This window comes from Plecotus auritus, assembly GCF_963455305.1.
Source record: "Plecotus auritus genome assembly, chromosome: 1".
Lineage (NCBI taxonomy): Eukaryota > Metazoa > Chordata > Mammalia > Chiroptera > Vespertilionidae > Plecotus > Plecotus auritus.
Window position 1 is genome coordinate 96,099,041 of NC_137770.1, and position 17,736 is coordinate 96,116,776.

Sequence of the window (17,736 nt, forward strand, 5' to 3'; positions counted from 1 at the left end):
CAAGGGAAACAAAAGGAAAAAAAAAAAAATGGGACTACATCAAACTAAAAGCTTCTGCACAGCAAAAGAACCCATCCACAAAATGAAAAGGGAACCCACTGTATGAGAGGACATATTTGCCAACAATACATCTGATAAGGGGTTAATTTCCAAAATATATAAAGAGCTTACACAATTCAACACCAGTAAGACAAACAACCCAATCAGAAATGGGCAAAGGACCTGAACAGACACTTCTCCAAAGAGGACATATCGATGGACAAGAGACATGAAAAATGCTCAGTGTAACTAATCACCCAAGAGATGCAAATTAAAACAACAATGAGGTATCACAGCTGCCAGAATGGCTACCATCAACAAATCAACAAACAAGTGCTGGTGAGGATGTGGAGAAAAGGGAACCGTAGTACACTGCTGGTGGGAATGCTGACTAGTGTATCCACTATGGAAAACAGTATGGAGTTTCCTCAAAAAATTAGAAATGGAACTGCCGTTTGACCCAGTGATCTCACTTCTGGGAACACATCCTAAGAACCCTGAAATACCAATTTGAAAGAATATGTGAATTCCTACGTTCATAGCAGCATTGTCTACGATATACAAGATCAGGAAAATGCCCAAGTGCCCATTAGTAGATGAATGGGAAAGAAGCTGTGGTACATTTACACAATGGAATACTATGCAGCTGTTAAAAAGAAGGAACTCTTACCCTTTGCAACAGCATGGATGGACCCAGGGATTATTATGCTAAGTGAAATAAGCCAGTCAGAGGAAGACAAATACCATATGATCTCACTAATATGTGGAATGTAATGAATGAAATAAACGGACGAGCCCTGACTGGTTTGGCTCAGTGGATAGAGCATCGGCCTGTGGACTCAAGGGTCCTGGGTTCGATTCCGGTCAAGGGCATGTACCTTGGTTGCAGGCACATCCCCAGTGGGGGGTGTGCAGCTGATTGATGTTTCTCTCTTATTGATGTTTCTGACTCCCTCTCCCTCTCTGTAAAAATAAGTAAATAAGTAAATAAGTAAATAAATAAATAAACGCACGAACAAAATAGAACCAGAGGAACAGATTGACAAATGTCAGCGGAGAGGGGATGTGGTGGACTACATAAAAGAAAGTGAAGAGATTAGCCAAAGAATATTTATGCATAGTCCATGGACACAGACAACAGTGTGGTGAAGGCCTGGGGAGGGAGGAGCTGGGTGGAGGTGGGCAAAGGCGAGGGGATATGGGGGACATCTGAAATAGTGTCAACAATAAAACAAAAAGAAAAAGAATCATAGTTGCTAAAAGGTTTGCTTCAGATTACAAATAGAGTACAGATTTAGGAACCTCGATCCACAGCCCTTTCTTGTAATTACTAAAATTCCTTTTAGAGCCTCTGTTCTCTGGAGCCCCAGATTACTTGGATGAATATTAAAAATTGAGATGTCTTGAAGGCTTATCTCTGAGGCTATTAATGGGGATACCTATAAAAATATTCCTGTGAAAGTTACTCTTAGGCTTTTTAAAAAATATTTTTATTGATTTTTTTAGAGAGAGAAAGGAAGAGGGATAGAGAGGTAGAAACATTGACGAGGGGTCAATCAGCTGCCTCCTGCACCCCTCCTCTTGGGGATCAAGCCAGCAACCAAGGTACATGTCCATAACCAGAATCGAACCCGGGACCTTTCAGTCCACGGGCCAATGCTTTATCCACTGAGCCAAACCGGCTAGCGCAGTGGTCGGCAAACTGCGGCTCGCAAGCCACTTGCGGCTCTTTGGCCCTTTGAGTGTGGCTCTTCCACAAAATACCACGTGTGGGCCCGCATGTACAGCGCGATTGAAACTTCGTGGCCCATGCGCAGAAGTCGGTTTTTGGCTCTCGAAAGAAATCTCAATCGTTGTACTGTTGATATTTGGCTCTGTTGACTAATGAGTTTGCCGACCACTGGGCTAGGGACTTAGGCTGATTTTTAAATGCCAAAGCAAATGAGAGAGGGTCAGAAGGGTCACAAACAGAAGCTATGAGCAGAGAGAAAGGGGGAAATGGGCCTGGAACATTTTTCCTTTGTTACCAGGTCTCAGTCGTCACAGCCCAGTCCCATGACTGTGACACACTCCCTCTGGATAAGTCATTCAACTTGGCTCAGGGATGCTCATCATTTCCTACATCCCAGGTCTGTTTAAAGGGATTATTTTCCCAAGAACACGGATATTTTCAGAAAGTGAGGTAGATTAATGCATCACCAAATATCTAAATGATAATATTTGAAAACTGGGCCAATGTAGAAGAGAAGTTAAAAGAGTGTGGGAGAAAGGGTGTAGGGGTGTCCCCTACATTCACTGATGGAAATTTAAGAGGCTAGGGAGAATGTGGGTGGGGCAACAGCATGGATATAGGTCTTCGTAAATAATCTATATGAACATGATGATGGAGAGACAGCAGGGAAGCACAGGTACAGTCTAGTTACAATGTTGGCTCTGCTGCCTCGAAGGGCTCGAATCCACTTCCAGGCAGCCACGGCATCAGGGCAGGGGGCAGAGGGAAAGATGACGTTTCGCAGGAAAAAGAGGAGGCTACACTCAGGGCAGGGGCCTGGACTAAGGGGAGTTAGGTAAGGAGCAAGAGTGGAATTTTTCCTTCACAAATGACAGAGTAGGACACCAAGATGAACACAATAGGGATGGCACTGTCTGCAGCGACATCTTCAGGCCATCTGTGGAATAACTGTCCTTTGAAGAAACATTTTAATGAGGAGGGATTTCAGAAAAGTTGGGTTGAGGATGTTCATTGAGACTGGATATTTAGAGGTGACTATTGTACATCATTTGTCCCAGAGGAAATCTGTGAGTGTCTTCTCTCCTGAAATCCCCATGTCCGATCAGTTCAGTTCATTCTGTTCTCGAAATGACTCCAGCCCATTCCCTTTCCATTTTCACCATCCCATTAGTGCAGGCCCTGATTTACCTTCGTCGCCTCTCAATTTGCTATTTATACATTTATTAAATACTTACCAGGGCCAGCGCTTGATATACTTTATCCTATTTAATCTTCACAACCATTCAGTTAGGTAGGCAGCATTATTTCTGTTTTGAAGAAATTTGAGACTCAGAAAAGTTAAGTCACTCACTCAGAAGCCAGCAGTCAGACCCATCACCCGTGCTGCCCTCCCATTGTTCTTCTCTATACTCTACAACGTTGCTTGACTATTCCTATTTTTAAAAATTTCAAAGGTATTGACACAAATTATACGTGGTATTATCTATAGTTTACAGATTAATTAGTATTTTTAAACATATTTATTGTTGAAAGTATTATAGACATCTTCCTTTTCCCCTTTGGACCCCCTTCACCCCACACCTACATAACATTTGCACATGGTTAAAAATAGTTTGAGCCCTAACCAGTTTGGCTCAGTGGATAGAGCGTCGGCCTGTGGACTGAGAGGCCCCAGGTTCGATTCTGGTCAAGGGCATGTACCTTGGTTATGGGCACATCCCCAGTAGGGGGTGTGCAGGAGGCAGCTGATCGATGTTTCTCTCTCATCGATGTTTCTAATTCTCTATCCCTCTCCCTTCCTTTCTGTAAAAAAAATCAATAAAGTGCATATTTTAAAAATAGTTTAAAAATTCAAGTAGTATAAAGGGTTACAGTTATACAATTACATCTCCTTTCACTACTGTTTCTAACACATTTTCATCATGGCATTTTCTTTTCTTTTCTTTTTTTTTTCATCATGGCATTTTCTGTAACACAACTTCAGTGACCTGCGATGGCCTGCAGGACGCTCTGAATTGCTCTGGCAGCAGTTAAAGCCTCCAGAGTCAGACTCCACCGCCGTGGCCACTCCTAGCCTGCACTTCTCCCCAGCAGCACGGCTCCAGCTGCCCTGGCCTTCACTAGGATATGACCTCTGCTCTCCCTCCCCATCCACTTCCTTGTCAGGACCCCCCAGCCTGCTTTCCAGGAGCCCGTCCCTGTCTTCCTGTTCCTGGCGTGCTCTGCCCTCTTCTGAATCCTTCTAATGCTACAGTCTGGCTTGCACATTGGGCCTGTGGCCACATGTTGCATTGTATTGCTTAGTTATGGCTCATGTCCCTTTTTGACTCTAGTTAGACACTTAAGGATGTGGGATGGGATGGGCATTGCTTGGTGGGAGGAGAACACTAATTTCTTCCTGTCTCCCTTGTTCAGTCCACTGGTTAAGGCATGAGTAACCCTTTTTTCTTCAGACCTATCAGTTGTTCTTTGACGGCTCTTTTCTGTTCATACCTCATTCTTTATCCAATCAACTTTTCTCCTCTATCTGGAAATCATCTCAAGAGCTCATGTGGTCCAGCTTCTGCCTTGGGGATAGTTAGGTGTTACTATTCCCATTTCACAAAGAAAGGGAGCATTGTGCGATACAGGCTATTCGGAGGAGAGGAGGGCAAAGCGGAGTCACCATGGGCCTCAGCCCACCCCGGGAGGGGAGCACTGTATGAGGTGTGAAGAGATTGTAGATGGGCCTATAGCCAGCGCTCTTCCCATCTTCCCTCTTCAGCTGCCCACAGGAGCGGGTAGGGTGGGACCCAGGGGAAAGAAGATTCTGCCTTCTCAAAACCTTCAGTCTGGAGGTAAATGAGGCCCTAGCAGGGGTGGGCAAACTTTTTGACTTGAGGGCCACAATGGGTTCTTAAACTGGACTGGAGGGCTGGAACAAAAGCATGGATGGAGTGTTTGTGTGAACTAATATAAATTCAAAGTAAAGGAGCGGAGGGGAGAGCAAGAGAACCCTCCGCTCTTTCAGCTCCGTGGGCCGGATAGAACAGCCGAACGGGCCGGATCCAGCCCGCGGGCCGTAGTTTGCCCACAGCTGCCCTAGAGGCTTGCTTATGGCTTAGCGCAGCTCCCCAGGACAAGAGATCAAAAAGGAAATTAGGGCAGAAGCTCTATTTAGAGACATTAGACGATTGTCTAGAGAGTATCCCCTGTGCCAGAAATCCACTGGGGACATAGAATGAGGCTAAAGAGGCTGAATCAGTCTGGGTGATGCAGAGATTGCCCAGCAGGGCAATGCATCATGGGAACTCCCACCAATGTACTGCCAGGCCGAAGCCCATGGACACCGACCGTCTGGACCCAGCCGCTGCCCTTCCAGGTGATCTTTGATCTTTCAGAAGCAGCAGCATTTTCAACACAAAATATCTCCCCTCCAGAGCTTGCCCTAGTTTACCAAAGCATACACTAACCTAGTCAGCATTTAAAATGGAAAGCCGTCGGTGTGGCAGGAATACTGTACAGTTTGTAGTCTATCTGACTTAGGCAACATCTAAAATAATTCATTTCCCAGGTAAGTTTCTCTTAAAGAGGAAATCCTGGGGAGGAGTGTAGATTATCCAGGGCAGGCTCCACACTGGGGCCCTGGTCACAGAGAACTTCATGAAAATAGCATTACATTCTGAACATACATTACACTGTTTTCTGGAAGTAGCACAGGGAGCTATTAGACTCATTAGACGCCAGGGCATCTCGGCAGCTTTCCACCGTTAAAGCCTTTACCTTCTCACTTCGAGTCCTTTTATTCTCCCCTCAGGTCTAGCAGTTCGTTGGGCAGACTGGGTGATTCACGCCAGCAACAGCAAGATTGAAAATGAACATGGAGGTACATGGGAGGGTTGCTGTCTGTAGGGTGTTGAACTGAAGCTAAAAATACTTGGGGGTTCCTGGGGCAGCCTCTTTTGTGGCCACAGGCACTGAAAAAAGAAAACTCACTGGGGAAATCTGACCACAAAAAGGAGAAAAGCCCCCATCTCTGTCACCCCATTTGCCCCCGAGAAAAAGCTCAAGGTGACAGAGAATTTGGTGTTTTCAAAATGTCACGACTCCCACAGACAGGCTCTCACTCTTTCCCACCCCCAGACCTCTGATCAGAGGCTTTCCCTCTGGTTGAATTGACCTTCTTAGTTTCTGCTCGAGGATTAAGCACAGATGACTATCCCTAACTGCCTGTGTTAGGGGCGGGAGGGAGAAATAGAATAGTGGGGACTAGCTATAGTTATAAGGAATATTAATCATGCTCTGTTAACTGTGTTCTGATTAAAGAAAGTACATTATTTTACTTATTTTTGTTTTGTTAATCCTCACCCAAGAATATTTTTCCATTGATTTTTATGGGGAGTAGAAGAGAGAGGGAAAAAGAAACATCAATGTGAGAGAAACACATCCATTGGTTATCTGCTGCATGAGCCCCGACCAGGGCCTGGGCCAGGGAGGAGGCTGCAACTTCAGGTACGTGCCTTTAACTGCGAGAGAGATAGACACATCAACGATGAGAGCAAACCATTGATCAGCTGCCTCCTGCACTCCCCTCACTGGGGATGGAGCCCACAACCCGGGAATCGAACCTCGAACTCCTGGTTCATAGTACCAACCACTGAGGCACACCAGCTGGGCAAGAAGGCACATTCTGACATGGCTGGGAGCTGTACACTCCGGGACCTGGGAGTTAACTCAAAATGCAGTCCATTTTCCTTATCCAAGAACTGCCTATCATCATGAAAGATTAATAACCTTGTTGCTGAAACAATGGAGTCCCACCCTTTTCGACCCCCAGCCTCATTGCCTGTAATCTGTAACCATTATACCCATTCTTATTCTTTTTGCCTCCTTCCCCTGCAATCTTTGTCCTTCTATCAATATAAACAGCTGGTGTATGGAGGGTGGGGGGATTAGAGCAGATTTTTGTGGATGACCTGCTGCTCTCTCATGCTGCTGGCAATATTGGAAAATAAAAAACGCTCAGGTATGACTCACCCTGGCTCTACTTAATTGGCTCAAGTAGTGACAGGCAGCTTAGACCCATTCATTGTCTGGTTTCACCTGTTCCTATGTTCAGTCAAAGGACTTCTTAAGATAAAGGAAATGTGCCCTGGCCGGTATTGCTGCAGGGGTCCTCAAACTTTTTAAACAGGGGGCCAGTTCACTGTCCCTCATACCGTTGGAGGGCTGGACTATAGTTTAAAAAAACAACTATGAACAAATTCCTATGCGCACTGGGGGCCCGGGACGAGTCGGCTGCTAAGCAGGACAGGCAGCGGCACCCGGCGGGCTGGATAAATGTCCTCGGCGGGCCGCATGTGGCCCGCGGGCTGTAGTTTGAGGACGCCTGGTAGAGTGTCGGCCAATGCACCAAAGGGTTGTGGATTCCATTCCTGGTCAAGGGCATACACCTGGGTTGCAGGTTTGATTTCCCACCCCAGTCAGGTGTGTGTGGGAGGCAACCAATAGATATGTCTCTTTCACATTGATATTCCTCTCTCTCTCTCTAAAAATCAATGGGAAAAATATCCTTGGCTGCCTGGCTGCTGTGGCTCAGTGGTTGAGTTGACCTATGAACCAGGAGGTCACAGTTCACTTCCCAGTCAGGGCACATGCCCGGGTTGCAGCTCAATCCCCAGTGTGGGGTATGCAGGAGGCAGCCAATCAATGATTCTCTCTCATCATTGATATTTTTCTCTCTCTCTCCCTCTCCCTTCCTCTCTGAAATCAATAAAAAAACACACAAACCATTTTTTTTTTAAAGAAAAAATATCCTTAGGCAAGGATTAACAACAATAACAACAAAAAGATAAAGGAAATGTGAAATATTGATACATGTGGCTAAAATGAGAAAACATCTCTCAAGGAAATAAGTATGATATATGAAAAAACACACTTTAATTTGTCAAGCATTCACTTTGTGCCAGGCACTGTGCTGGGGTCTGGAGGAACAAAGAACATAAAATAGGGCTCCTATTCTCAAGGAGCTTGTAGACTGGTGGGAAGATAATCAGGTAAATGAGTGATTCTTGTGAGGAGTGATAAGGGCTATGGTTGCGGGAAGAACAAAATGCTCTGGAGCATGGAAGAGGGGAAGCTCAGACAGACTGGAAAGTTGGTCTAGGATAGCTTTTAAGGGCCAAGTAGGAGTCAGAAAAGGGAAAGGCCATGCCAGGAGAAGGGCAAGTCTGTGGCAAAGCATGGAGGCATGAAACAAGCCGTTGCACATGGCTTGGTGGGAGGCAGAGGGGATTGATGCGTGGCAATGTGACGGAGCAAGGAAGTTGGAGCAGCACCCTGAAAGCCACAGAGAGCCAGTGAGGGACTTTACACGGCGCTGTCATCACTGTGTGTTTTGGAAGACAGTGTGGCAAGCAGGCTGGAGTGGGTTAGGCATGAAGCTGGTGACCAGGTAAAGGCAGTGACTAGAAAATGGAGAATATAGATGCTAAATAGAGATCCCAGAACAAGGATCTGCAGGTCTTGGTGACTTACTGGATGAGAGGGAAGGAGAAAGGGAAGCTTCTAGGAGTTCTGTTTCTGACTTGGGCTACTTCATGGGAAAATAGGAGAAAGAGTGGGTTGGGGGAAAGAGGGTGAGTTTTGTCTTGGACATATTAATTTGAGGGGCCTGTTGGATATAAATAGGTGATTTACTGTGATGAGTCTTAAGAGAATACATGGCCAGTGTGGCTCAGTGGTTGAGCATCAAACTACGAACCAGGATGTCATGGTTGGATTCCTGGTCAGGGCACATGCCTGGGTTGTGGCCTCGATCCCTGGTAGGGGGCGTGCAAGAGGCAGTCAATCAATGATTCTCTCTCATCATTGATGTTTCTATCTCTCTCTCCCTCATCCTTCTTCTCTGAAATCAATAAAAATATATTTTAAAAAAAGAGAGAATGAAACATTTTGAAGTCATCAACTTTAGGTAGAGAAATAGCTAATGTCCAGGTGTGGACAGAGCCACCCAAGAATTGTGTATTGAGTTCCAAGGACCAAGAAGGGAACAATAGCATCTAATCCAGTTACATTTAAATTAATTATTGATAGGTATGTAGTTATTGCCATTTTATTGTTTTCTGATTGTTTTTGTAGTTCTCTGTTTCTTTATTATTCTCTTGCTCTGTTCTCTTGTATGTTGAAGGCTTTCGGTAGTGTGTTTGGATTCCTTTCTCCTTATTTCTTAAAAAAATGTCCATTGATTTTTTAGAGAGAGAAGAAGGGAGAGGGATAGAGATAGAAACATTGATGAGAAAGAAATGTCATCGATCAGCTGCCTCCTGCATGCCCCCTACTGGGGGATTATCCCGAAACCCGGGCATGTGCCCTGACTAGGAATTGAACCGTGATTTCTTGGTTCCTAAGTCGATGCTCGACCACTGAGGCACTCCAGCTGGGCTCTTCTTATTTCTTGTATACATCTTATAGATTTTTGGTTTGTGGTTACCATGTACTTCATATATACTGAGCTATGTACGTATCAGTCTACTTTAAGTTGATGGTTGCTTAAGTTTGAACACATTTGAAAATCACTACCATTTTTACTCATTCCATTTGTGTTTATGCTTTTGTCATTTTTTACTTCTTGTGTGTGTTATTTGTATGTATCCCTTAATTTACTGTTGTAATTACACATGATCTTCTTACTTTTGCCTTTTAACCTTTGTACTAGCTTTATTGTTGGTTGATTCACTACTTTTATTATGTGTTTGCCTTTGTCAGTGAGAATTTTTTCTTTGTGAAATTTTCTTATTCATATTTTTATTTTTTTCTTCTTCTTAAAGAAGTCCCTTTAAATGATATCCTTGCTGAGTAGAATAATCTTGGTTGTAGGTCCTTTCTTTTCATCACTTTAAATATTTCATGCCAGTCCCTTCTGGCCTGCAAAGTTCCTGTTGAGAAATCAGCTGACAATCTTATGGGAGTTCCCTTGTAGGAAACTAACTGCTGTTTTCTTGCTGCTTTTAAGATTCCTTGTCTTTAATCTTTTGCATTTTAATTATGATGTGTCTTGATGTGGGCCTCTATGGGTTCATCTTGTTTGGGACTCTGCACTTACTGGACTCATGTGTCTATTTCCTTCACCAGGTTAGGGAAGTTTTCAGTCATTATTTCCTCAAATAGGTTTTCAATGTCTTGCTCTCTCTCTTCTTCTTCTGGTAGCCCTATGATGTGAATGTTGGTATGCTTGATGTTGTGCCATAGGTTCCAATTTTTTAAAATTCTTTTTTCTTTTTGCTGTTCCAATTGGTTGGTTTCCTCTGCTGGTTAGATAACCTGGTTCATCTAATTTGCTGTTGATTCCTTCTAGTGTATTTTCTCTCTCTCTTTTTTTTTAAATTTGAAATTATTATATTTATTTTACAGATAAAATGTGTTTATCCAGAGGGTTTGAAGGCTGCACAATTACTAAGAAACAAAATCTAAGAGTCCAAGGTCTGGTCTCATTCCATTCCTTTCATGTGTATTTTTCATTTCAGTTATTGTATTCTTCATTTCCAACTAGTTCTTAGTTTAGTCTCTCACTGAGATAATCTATTATTCCCTAAGTTCATTGAGCATATTTATACCAGTTTTTTGAATTCTGCATCTGACAGATTGCTTGCTTCCTTTTTGTTTAGTTCTGTTTTTGGAGTTTTATCCTATTCTTTCATTTGGGGCATGTTTCTTTGTCTTCTTATTTTGGCTGCTTTCCTGTACTTGTGTTTGTTTCTATGTGTTAGGTAGTTCTGCTACATCTCCCTATCTTGGCAGAGTAGCCTACCATAGTAGGTGTTTGTGGGGCCCAGTGGTGCAGTCTCCCTGTTCACCTGAGCCAGGTGTTGCAGGAGTGTCCCTGTGTGCGCTGTGTGCCCTCCTATTGTAGTTGAGCCTTGACTGCTCTTGGCACATCAGTAGGTGGGACTGACCCTTGGGCTGACTGGCCACGATTACAGCAGGCAAGCTGTTGGGTGTGGGCTGACCTCACAGAGAGGGATTTGCTTTAGTGGGGTCTGGTGCCTGCCAAGTTCATCCTGTGGGCGTGTCATTTGTGGTGTTAATTGGGTGGTGTTCTGGTGTGGTTTGAAGCTGGCCACCCGGTATGTTGGTTCTGGGGCCTCTGGGGAAGGGCTCCAGTGCAGCCATGTCAGCCGCTGCTTGTGTCCATCCTGGGCCAACCTGGTAGGAGCTGTGGAGTGATTTGCAGTTGGCAGCTGCCTGTGCTGGGGTAGGAGGCACCTAGGAGAGGATATGCTGTGAACTGAGGCTGGCGGCCACTCGTGCCAGGCTTAGGGCTGCTTAGCAAGAGGTACAGGGCGCGCCAAGGCCAGCCGCTGCTTGTTTTGGGTATGTGCCCCTTTGAGAGATTGTAGGAAAGTCTGAGCATGGGCCCAGGCCAGCCATTGGTGTGGATTAGCCTCTGAAAAAGAGGTTGGGCCTGGCACGAGATGGGTGGGGCAGGGTCTCAGGGAATCATCAGGGTGGGGTGAGAGCCATGCCAGCCAGGCTCATTAACACAGATTGGCATCCACTTGCCCCTGCAGGCAGTGATGGAGGAGAGGGAGGAGGCTCAACAGAGGAACAATGGTACCTGCCTGTGCTTTGTCCCAGAGAGAACTGCCCCTTCAGCTTTCACCCTGAAGCCAGACAATTCAGCTCCTCCCTGTATTGAACTGCTGCTCCTTCTCTGGAGCTTAGGTGAGTGTGAAAGAGTGAGTCTGTATGCAGGCCCTTTAAGAGAGCCCCTGGCTCTGCCACAGCCTCTAGCTCACCTGGTGGAATCCATGCTGGGTTTCACAACCAGATGATACGGGGACTCCTTTATCCTGCACTGGGCTCCGGGTTGGGGAGCCCAGTATAGAGCTGGGACCCTGGTTCCTCAGTGGGGGCCTGCAACCTAGATATTCCTCCCAATTTTTATTTTATTTTATTTATTGGATCAGCAAGGCAAATTTACTTCTGCAGAAGGGAGTAGTTGCCGTCTGAAAATCATGGGCAAAGCACACTGAACTGGAAGTCCATTCAGGTTTTATTCCCTGACTCAGTCTGCCCTGATCCTCACTCTGACTCTGACTTGATTGGTCAGAGCTCAGAGCTCAGATTCACATTATTGTGCGATTGGCTAATTCAGAAGAAGGGGAGGAGTAAGGCGGAGCCTAAGATGGCGGCCCCCTGAGAATCTGAAGGTCATATCAAAATGGTGGAACCTAAGATGGCGGCTAGCTCCTTTTTTTGACTCCCTCCCTATTCTTTTTTTATTTTTTATTTTTATTGATTTTTTACAGAGAGGAAGGGAGAGGGATAGAGAGTTAGAAACATAGATGAGAGAGAAACATCGATCAGCTGCCTCCTGCACACCTCCTACTAGGGATGTGCCCACAACCAAGGTACATGCCCTTGACCGGAATCGAACCTGGGACCTTTTCAGTCCACAGGCCGATGCTCTATCCACTGAGCCAAACCAGTTAGTGCTCCCTCCCTATTCTTAACCACCACAGGTGGGTGTGGGACTGGTTAGTCTCTCCACCCCTCCTCTCAGTCTCCAGTGGCTTCCTTATATCCTTAGTTATAGGAGTTCTGTTCAACTTGTCTTCAGGTAGTTCTCAAGGGTGGTTGTTCTGTAATTTAGTTGTGATTTTGATGTGGTAATAGGAGGAGGTGAGCACAGCGTTTACCTACTCTGCCATCTTGACCAGAAGTTCTAGAGTCATATTTTGCTGAGCCCCACCCCCAGCAGTTTTAGTTCAGCAGGTCTGGAGTGGGGCTTGAGAATGCATTTGTTTTAAATTCCAAGTTCTCCATTGCTTCTGGCCGGGGAACACAGTTTGAGAACCATTGTTCTATGCTTCTTCCATAAAATGTCACGTTGTTTCTGTCGTTCTAAATTGTACTCTTTACATTTGAAGGAACTTTCGGTCCCAGACCTGGGCTGACGACCTAATACTGAAGGGTTATAGCCGTTCCCTCCACAAAGTGTCTAATGAGTTTGTTCAGATGCTTGTTTTCCCAAACAACTGAGTACAGACCAGTCTCGAGAGATGGACGGAGAAGGAAATATATGTCTCTGGCCACCTTTCGTGTGTATTTTTGCTTTGCCCCATCCCCCTTCTCTAATCCACCCCCCCTCCCCCCGCCCTCTCCACTGAGTTTGAGGGACTGCCCTGGCAATGTTTGCCGCATTTTCCCTGTATTACAGAATTCCATTGTCTGCACTTCTGGGAAACATGAACCCCACCCTATGACTCGTGGCCAATCTTCAGTTTGTCAGCCTACATTCTTTTTATGGTCAAATCTTTTCTGGCCACCCCACAACCACCTGTATGAGACTGATTTCTGGAAGATTACCAAACTTATAATCAAACATAAAGAAATCTTTAAAGTAACAGTTGCCACAGTCAAAAGCAACCCTGGAGGGTGAATGGAAATTTTGCGTTTTCTTCTGTTCTCACATAGACAATGGGACCTGGACTAGAATTGGGTCCATGGCAGAGTGAGGTGCTCGACTGCTGTCTGTGGAGTTGCAGGCCAGGTGCTGCACAAAAGCACAGACTCAAAGGACACCATCCTAGACTCTGTGCAGGTATGTCCTAGACCTCTGAGAACGAAGGGGTATTTATGAGGATTAATATTTCCACATTGGTACATGAGAAATATTTTCTGGAAGAACAAAAGAGAATTCTAAGCTTCCCTCAAAATTTGTTCCCTTGAACAGATTATAGTTTTGAAGTCATATTGGCAAATTATCAAATTATATAAAATGCAAATTATGTCAGAATTATAAAGTATCTCTAGATATAAAAGCCTAAGTGACAGGCCGACCGTCCAACTGTCCGACCGGTAGCTATGATGCACACTGACCACCAGGGGGCAGACACTCAACACACAGGCATGGAAACATGGAACAGACTAATGAATCTCAGAGGGAAGCGGGGAGGGGAGAGGGCGGGAAGAGATTAACCAAAGATTTTTATATGCATACTAGAGGCCTGGTACACGGATTCATGCACCGGTGGGGTCCCTCGGCCTGGCCTGCAGGGATTGGGCCAAAACTGGTTCTCTGACACCCCCCAAGGGGTCCCAGATTGCGAGAGGGCGCAGGCCAGGCTGTGGGACCCCACCGGTACATGAATCCGTGCACCAGGCCTCTAGTTGCACATAAAAACACGTGAGATTTCATTGATGAGTTTTATCTTTTCAGACTTGAATTGGCTCTTAGTGGCCCATGAAGAGAAGAGGGTGACTTTCTGTAGGTGAAGTTTGCCACCTGTCTAGAGCAGGTCCCACTCAGAAAAATATACTGCATGTGGGCAGCTCCAAGACTCCAGGCAAATGGTCCTATTTCTAGGGCTCTTTGGGGCAGCAACAATTTTTTTGTTGCTCCCTAGAATCTTAGACTGTAGGGGCTGAAGTGACTTAAGGTCATTTAGTCCAACCATTCCTTTTATGTTTTAAAGCATGTCTCAATAGCCTCACCATGTGGTCTAGCAACTGGGGTACATTACCTTAGTGTTTGCATGTATGGAGAGTATTCAGTGAGAAGAGAGACCCCAATTCCATTCACTCAGGAAGGCCTTTGTGCAGAAGGTAAGTTTTAATGTGGTTAATTGGCTCAGTACAAAAGTATTCAGTTCAATTAAAAGAGAGGAAAAGGAAACTTGGCTAATTCCTCTTTTCCTTTGCCAAATGAAACAATATTGTAGATGGAGAATGAAGAATATCTTTTTGGAAAATAGCTAAATGGCAAACAACTTACACTCCTATTTCCCTCCTAATGAAAAAACACTCCCAAGTGCCAGACCACAAGAGCAAAATGCTTAATAGTATCCCGCATCCCAGTAAGCCATCATTCCTTGTCTCTACCAACAAAAACACATTTTATGGCCCAATCTTTACATGAATCACTCTGTGAAAATGATAGCAAATGTAATAACTCCAGACAGCTGCAATTGTCTAAATGTTTCCCTATTAGCCATTTGAATGGCTAAAGCATTATAATCAAATCAGAATGAATGCTAATTGAATCTAATAGATGGGGGAACGGGAATTAACCAAATAATTTATATACATATATGTATAGCCCATGGACAAAGACAATAGTGGGGTGAAGGCCTGGGTTGGGGCGGGGGCTGGATGGGAGGGGGAAGAGGGGGATTATAGGGGACATCTGTAATACTGTCAATAATAAAAAATAAACTAAAAAAAAAAAAGAAATCTAATAGAGCTTATATCTGTATGATTAGGTATCAGAATTTGATTCCAATATTGTTAAATTACAGACAAAGCCCATCAAGTTACCCTAAAAATAAATATTGTAACCTCAATGGCAAAAGAGATGGATTATTTCAATAAACAGAAATCAAACTGGAACTGGTTTGTGCAGTGTCACAGCCACCTACTGGGACTTAGTGGAACTGCAGAGACAGTCTTGCCTTGGGCACAACTATTTTCCTAACCCAAGAAGTTTCTTGACAAGCAAGAGAAAGTGCCCCAATTTGTAATTCTATGGTTGAACATAATTAGTGATGATGGAGAATATTAATAAAGATCTTTTCTGGAAGAAACAGCCACAATATTACAGCTTGGAGGCATATGATGGCAAGAATTAGAGGTGAAGTTGGATGGACTTGGGAGGAGAGAATGGAGTGCTTCTGAGTGGATCACTCAGGAATTGAGCCTTCACACTCCCCACGTCCCTGGTGACTCCCTTTCTCCCCTGGTCTCTGCTAATGGAAGATTCACTTACTGTGTGTAATATCTCTAAAATAAATAACATTTATTGAATCTCTAATATGTATGAACACAGTCTCAAAACCCAGTTGAGTAAAAGAAGTGTAAAATATGGTTCCTTCCTTAGGGTGTTTATGTTCAGTTCTGTGGAGAGATTAGATAAAAATACATGATACCTGCCCCTGGCAATTAAGTACTGACTTTTGTCATATGGTAGTCTCCGAGAAAGATGCCTGGGATGTACATTTTTGAGTCTTTGCATGTGTAACAATGCTTTTATTCTGAAACCCTGCTTGAGAGAGTGTGGCTGAAGTGTGGTTTCTCTCTCACTTATTGAGTGCGTCGGGGAGCTTGGTTGTAAAATGTGTGCCCCTGGAATGTGAGAAGAGGGATGACAAGTCAAAGTTGTTGCTTAATTTACTAACGACATAGAAACTTAAGGTGTATATATATGTGTATTGGATTTGGCCTGAGTTAGCCCTGATTCTCTGCCCCCCCCCCCCGCAATATTATTGTAAAATACACATAACATGAAAATTACTGTCTTAACCATGTTCAAGTATACAATTAAGTGGTATTAATTACATTCATATTGTTGAGCAACCATCACCATTGTCCATCCCCAGAACTCCTTTCATCTTGCAATGCAAACTGCACCCATTAAACACTAACTCCCCATTTCCCCCTGCCCCTAGCCCCTGGCAACCACCATTCTACTTTCTGTCTCTATGATTTTGACTACCCTGGGTACCTCATATAAATGGAATCACACAGATATACTTACCTCTTTGAGACTTTGTTTTCAATTATTTTGGGTATATATCTAGATAGAAGTGAATTGCTGGATCATATATGCTAAATTTATTTTTAATTTTTTGAGAAACCACCATACTATTTTCACAGTGGTGGTATCATTATACATTTATACCAGCAATGCACAAGGGTTCCAATTTCTCCACATCCTTGCCAACATTTGCTATTTCCTCTTTTCTGATGGTAGCAATCCTAACAGATAGGAAGTGGTACCTTATTATGATTTTGATTTGCATTTCCCTAGTGATTAGTGGTATTGAACATCTTTTCAGATGCTTATTGGCCATTCAAATATCTTCTTTGAAGAAATGTCTATTCAAGTCCTTTGCCCATTTTTGGACCAGATTATTTTTGTTTGTTTGTTTGTTTGTTTCTTTCTTTCTTTGTAAATCCTCACCCGAGGATATTTTCCTGTTGATTTTTAGAGAGAGTGGAAGAGAGAAACATTGATGTGAAAGAAACACATTGATTGGTTGTCTCCTGTACATGCCCTGACCAGGGCCCCAGTTGGGAAGGAGCCTGCAACCAAGATACGTGCCCTTGACCGGAATCGAACCCAGGACCCTTTGGTCTGCAGTCCGACACTCTATCCACTGAGCCAAACTGGCCAGGGCCCAGGTTATTTGTTTTTTGTTGTTGTTTAGTTTTAGGAGTTCTATATATATTCTGCATATTAATCCCTTCTCAGCTATATGATTTGCATGGGTTGCCTTTTCACTTTCTTCAAAGGCTTAGCTGTCATTATAATTATCTCCCTGGGTGGGTTTGTCAAAGAAACATTCTGCCATGCCAGATTCCCGGGCCCCCCTCTTGCACAAGCTGTTTTTGTGCTTCCCCAATTCTTTGATGGATTTCACCTGCTCAATCAGGTAGTGAGCCTCAATCCTATATAATAAAACCCTAATATGCAAATCAACTGAATGGCAGAACGACCAGTTGCTATGACACCCACTGACCACCAGGGGGCAGACACTCAATGCAGGAGCTTCCCCCTGGTGGTCAGTGGGAAGCCAGGCTCATGGCTGGAGATCGCAGCAGCAGTGGCGGGAGCCTCTCCTGCCTCCGCGGCCGTGCTAAGGACCCCTTGGGGGATGTCCAACTGCCAGCTTAGGCCTGCTACCCACACTGCTGGCTTAGGCCTGTGGGGAGCAAGCCTAAGCTGGCAGTTGGACATCCCCCAAGGGGTCCCAGACTGCAAGAGGGCGGGGCTGGGCTGAGGGACCACCCCCCTGGCCCCGTGCACAAATGTTGTGCACTGGGCCTCTAGTGAAGTCATACAAATAGGGGTTGTATTTGTCAATGGCCAGTTTGTACAGTTCCAATAGTGACCGATTCATGCTTTCCAAGTGTAAGGCATACTCCATGTGCTTAGTCCATTCTCCCAGTCCTCACCATCTGGTTTCTTGATATCCTGAAGGAAG